This window comes from Schistocerca gregaria, chromosome 1, assembly GCF_023897955.1.
Source record: "Schistocerca gregaria isolate iqSchGreg1 chromosome 1, iqSchGreg1.2, whole genome shotgun sequence".
Lineage (NCBI taxonomy): Eukaryota > Metazoa > Arthropoda > Insecta > Orthoptera > Acrididae > Schistocerca > Schistocerca gregaria.
In genome coordinates, this window is record NC_064920.1 from 719,134,257 (window position 1) to 719,140,342 (window position 6,086).

A 6,086-nucleotide genomic window follows, 5' to 3' on the forward strand; every position below is an offset into this window, starting at 1 on the left:
CTTAACATCTGATAGAGTGTTGATATAGCAGAAACATCGTTTAATATTCAAATGATAGCAATTCCTAGAGGCCAAGGTCGAGGTAAGAAAATAATAAATCTAGCTGAAGACAAAAAGACTAAGAGATGCATCACAAGATGAAGTTAAAGAAAAGGCACAGCTAGAGTACAATCAGATAACAAGAGATGTTGATACAAAAGATCTGGTCAACAAACAGGTTAAGAAATAATTTTCATTTCACTATATAATAAATTTTAATAATCTGAAAATTTTAATCTTGTTAAATTTCTTAATCTATGTCTTGTAATGCAAATAAAAATTCATTCCTTATACAGATAGAATTAATTAGCTAGTTGCATTTTGTTGTGTTCCATATTGTCTAACTTTTTGGCTATTGAGTGATAAACTTTTAAAAATAAAGAATAGGTTTTAAAGTAATTTTTAATTGGCAAATTAGAATCCATTATTTGTTTTACGGTCATAGAAAAGAGAGAATCCGAATTTTCTGGTTTCTCCCATACCTATATATCTGTTTCCTGATAGCTATCAAAGTACTTTTCGTATTGTTCTACATAAAAGTTATTTAAAAAACTAATATGTTTAGTATGATTCTGACTTATAAAGCATTCTATAATTAATGATGGATTAAAATATTCTTTGCAAATACTATACTCGATTTATTTCTCTCTTGGATTATTACTTCCTTCGACAAATATGTCAAATTGAAATTCATCCCGTACAGTATTAATATTTAGTTCTGAAATATATTGACCTGAGCGGATGACTTGGTCAGGGTTGTAGGGAGTGGCTGAGTAGAAGAAGGTGGCTGATTTTACAAATCTTCCTCTTTATTGTTGGTTCTTCCAATACATTTTCCGGTAGCTCAGCCCCACTACTCGTGTCGTGGTGGAGACATGCTGATGCGCACAGCCCAGCGAACCCAACGCTGTGTTCGGTCAGCAGTTGCACAGGTGGTAGGAGGTTAACAGCACGAAGCCCGGCCTAGCTCGCCTCCTGCAGACGCTGTGGCTCGTGACGCCCCTGGAGTCGCCGGTGCAGCAGCGGGCAATGCCCTCTGCTGCCCGGTCCTCGGGGACAGCGTCACTGATGACGACAATGTAACAGCGGCTGAACACCCAATTTGTCAAACCGATGGGATGCCCACATCTGATGCCCTTAAATAGTGCACCGGTGCTGATTCCGCCGGTTACGCGGCGCCGTGTTTATTAGAATGTTCTCGATGAGTTGGCTAACGCAACCGGGCCACACGGCCCACACCTGTGTAATTCTGCTAATGCTGCATTCTGGCTGTTGATGGCTGCTGAGCACATACCACATACCGTCGCTCGTTGCAAAACTGTTTCACCTGCATAACGTGCCGACCAGCCTTCATCTGCCGTTTACCGTGATGCTGGCAAATCGCGCTCTGAAACACACTAAATCACAATTTTGCACCATATTTCCGATACATAACCCCTTGTCCTCTACAATTCCTCCCTGTTACGGAAAGAATTCGACCCCAAATTCAACCATAAAGACAAAACAACTACAGTTCACTTCACAAACACCACAAAATGCGAGTGATTCACTATTTACACTCTGTTCATTCACTTCTATCCTGAGTCTAATCTTTGTTCATAAACATTACTCAGTGTTCTGTTCCAGTACCTTACAACTGTTCAGTGATTTTGTCTGGACCCTTAGGTTAAAAATTGGAAGTGGCAGGATTTGGGCTACCTTCCTCTTGAGCTGGTAGTACACTAATCCTACGACAAAGATAAAAATACAGGTGGCGGTGGTTGATAATCCAGTAACCATTAAGCATTGCTTATGCTCATTATGGTACTCATGCACTCATTCAAAAAGATATTCCATAGTTTTACGTCCATCCTGAGCTGCTAGTATCCGGTCCAAAGAGGCGAGCAAAGTCGGGTCTAATATGCTATTAAAAAGAGTGAGATTTTCTTTCATGACGAATTGCACCGGTTGGTTGGGTACATAGATCAATGTGTGTGTTATGTTCATGATTGAAGCTCCAGGAATCACTGCTGCTAAACGGAAAGTTGGCCCTGAAATGTTACACTGTGTGCCGTTAATTAACAGTCCGTGCCCCTGCAGTTCTATTCTTTGCCTTACTATCTTGCTTACCCTGCTCGTAACAAACTCAAATAACGACTGTGTTTTCCATCACTGAAAATACCCTATGTGGACCCACTTGCTGAAAGGACTGCACTGTGCCTGCTATAATTTCCTTAGGGCACTCTGCGACTGGTTCTTGAGAGTGGAATAGAGAATACTCACAAAATTTGGGAACAGTGCGTAACAATTTCGTGGGGTAGATGGTAAGTGGACCTGTTCGACAATGCAGCAAGTCTTGTGTAGTGACGAATGCATGAATTTGTCTGTTATGTGCAACTAAAAGTATTTCCCATACAGTTAATCGTACGAATTTCTGCAAAATTTTCCACTTCACTGGATGCGAATGCAAGGTGTAACATTCAATTTTACAATACTTACATGTTAATGATATTATGATATGAATTCTCAGCAGGGTACCTGTCCGCTTACTGGTAACAGTAATGCTTCCCGAAGTTGTTCCGAAGGTAACAGTACCGGGGCTAGATACCAGCGCATTGCGTGCAACAAAGCCTCGTGTAGTTCCAGGGCTTCTATGAGTGCTTCCGTAATACTATCAGCAAGAAAACGGAGCAGGTTAGCGATTATCAGCTGTAAATCGATGTTATCCAACCGGTACTTGATTATACCCAAGTCGTAATTGGTTGTGTTCGCTGTGGCCTCAATGTGGGACATCAAAACTACCTTAAGCAGTTAAACAGAGAACCGACTCGTGGCGATAACATATTAGACCTTCTGGTGACAAACAGACCTGAACTATTTGAATCAGTTAATGCAGAACAGGGCATCAGCGATCATAAAGCGGTTATTGCATCGACGATTTCAGCCGTAAATAGAAATATTAAAAAAGGTAGAAAGATTTTTCTGTTTAGCAAAAGTGACAAAAAGCAGATTACAGAGTACCTGACAGCTCAACACAAAAGTTTTGTTTCAAGTGCAGATAGTGTTGAGGATCAATGGACAAAGTTCAAAACCATCGTACAATATGCGTTAGATGAGTATGTGCCAAGCAAGATCGTAAGAGATGGGAAAGAGCCACCGAGGTACAACAACTGAGTTAGAAAACTGCTGCGGAAGCAAAGGGAACTTCACAGCAAACATAACATAGCCAAAGCCTTGCAGACAAACAAACATTACGCGAAGTGAAATGTAGTGTGAGGAGGGCTATGCGAGAGGCGTTCAATGAATTCGAAAGTAAAGTTCTATGTACTGACTTGGCTGAAAATCCTAAGAAATTTTGGTCCTATGTCAAAGTGGTAGGTGGATCAAAACAAAATGTTCAGACACTCTGTGACCAAAATGGTACTGAAACAGAGGATGACAGACTAAAGGCCGAAATACTAAATGTCTTCTTCCAAAGCTGTTTCACAGAGGAAGACTGCACTGTGCTTCCTTCTCTAGATTGTCGCACAGTTGACAAAATGGTAGATATCGAAATGGACGACAGAAGGAAAGAGAAACAATTAAAATCGCTCAAAAGAGAAAAGGTCGCTGGTCCTGATGGGATACCAGTTCGATTTTACACAGAGTACGCGAAGGAACTTGCCCCCTTTCTCGCAGCGGTGTACCGTAGATCTCTAGAAGAGCGAAGCGTTCCAAAGGATTGGAAAAGGGCACAGGTCATCGCCGTTTTCAAGAAGGGACGTCGAACAGATGTGCAGAACTATATACCTATATCTCTAACGTCGATCAGTTGTAGAATTTTGGAACACGTGCTCTGTAGGAATCAGCATGGGTTTCGAAAAAGACGGTCGTGTGAAACCCAGCTCGCGCTATTCGTCCACGAGACTCAGAGGGCCTTAGACACAGGTTCACAGGTAGATGCCGTGTTTCTTGACTTCCGCAAGGCGTTTGACACAGTTCCCCACAATCGTTTAATGAACAAAGTAAGAGCATACGGACTATCAGATCAATTGTGTGATTGGATTGAGGAGTTCCTAGATAACAGAACGCAGCATGTCATTCTCAATGGAGAGAAGTCTTCCGAAGTAAGAGTGATTTCAGGTGTGCCGCAGGGGAGTGTCATAGGACTGTTGCTATTCACAATATACATAAATGACCTGGTGGATGACATCGGAAGTTCACTGAGGCTGTGGTGTATCGAGAGGTTGCAACAATGGAAAATTGTACTGAAATGCAGGAGGATCTGCAGTGAATTGACGCATGGTGCACGGAATGGCAAATGAATCTCAGTGTAGACAAGTGTAATGTGATGCGAATACATAGAAAGATAGGTCCCTTATCATTTAGCTACAAAATAGCAGGTCAGCAACTGGAAGCAGTTAATTCCATAAATTATCTGGGAGTACGCATTAGGAGTGATTTAAAATGGAATGATCATATAAAGTTAATCATCGGTAAAGCAGATGCCAGACTGAGATTCATTGGAAGAATCCTAAGGAAATGCAATCCGACAACAAAGGAAGTAGGTTACAGTACGCTTGTTCGCCCACTGCTTGAATACTGCTCAGCAGTGTGGGATCTGCACCAGATAGGGTTGATAGAAGAGATAGAGAAGATCCAATGGAGAGCAGCGCGCTTCGTTACAGGATCATTTAGTAATCGCGAAAGCGTAACGGATATGATAAATAAACTCCAGTGGAAGACTCTGCAGGAGAGACACTCAGTAGCTCGGTACGGGCTTTTGTTAAAGTTTCGAGAACATACCTTCACCGAAGAGTCAAGCAGTATATTGCTCCCACCTACGTATATGTCGCGAAGAGACCACGAGGATAAAATCAGAGAGATTAGAGCCCACACAGAAGCATACTGACAATCCTTCTTTCCATGTACAATACGAGACTGGAATAGAAGGGAGAACCGATAGAGGTACTCAGGGTACCCTCCGCCACACATCGTCAGGTGGCTTGCGGAGTATGGATGTAGATGTAGATGTAGATGTAGAAGGTCGCGGGCAAAGTTCGCAATTGGCACTTATTATTAACCACTTCTTTCTCCAAGCTCTCTAATTAGGTTGTGGGAAGATCTAGTACTCCCTGGTTGCTATTCACATTATCCTGTACCTGCCACAGCGTTTCATTAACACTCTTAATATCTTCCACGTCAGCGGTGCCAAAAACAGTTTTTAGGATACGGCCATCTGTGTCTAACCATCCTCTTTTCCTACGGATGTGCGGGATTAATCCTGCAGTTTGCCACAACTGATCTTGCAAGCGTGCAAAAGCTGATCCTAGTAGCTGATATTCCCCGTATGTCATTAAACCTTGATTGATTAGCCACCATGGAATGAAGTTCATTAAATGTATCCTCTAATTTACAGAATCCGTCTTGAACTGCCCAAATATTACAGTCCGCCATTAAGGTCCATTGATGTCCGGACATAATTACGTCCGCTTGTCGCCAGAACAAAACACCACTTGATATAGAAAGTACCTTCAAGGCTTCAGCTGAATTGCAACAGCAAAACAGAATAACTTATTGAGCGTACAATGAATCTGGAACTGCTGGTCTCACCCCTCCTGAGAAACAAAAGAAAAACAACTCACATTAGCTCTTCATTTTTACGCCTGGACTAAGAGCATAATAGGATGTTTGATCGCTTCCACAATTAACTTAGTTCTCTTGTTTATCTACTCCTTGCTTATTCTTTTTCTTAGATTCATCGTTCTCTCCAGTAGAATTTTCTGCAGACAATGAAGGAAGTTCCTCAAAATTCCCCACAGTTCTCAATTTCTTTACATGCAATAACTTACATAGCTGTTTCATCAAATCGGACGTAAATTTTGTCCCTTGATCGGTAATTATAGTTTCCGGTGTTCCGAATTTCACTCTCCATTGATGTACCATAGCGTGAGCCACTGTTTGGGCTCACTGGTCTGGAATAGCTGTCATAGACACATAGCGCGAAAAATGATTTATTATTGTTAATTGTGTTTGAACAAACGGTCCCTAGACGTTTAAGCCAAGTAATGGAAAAGGTCTATCCGGTT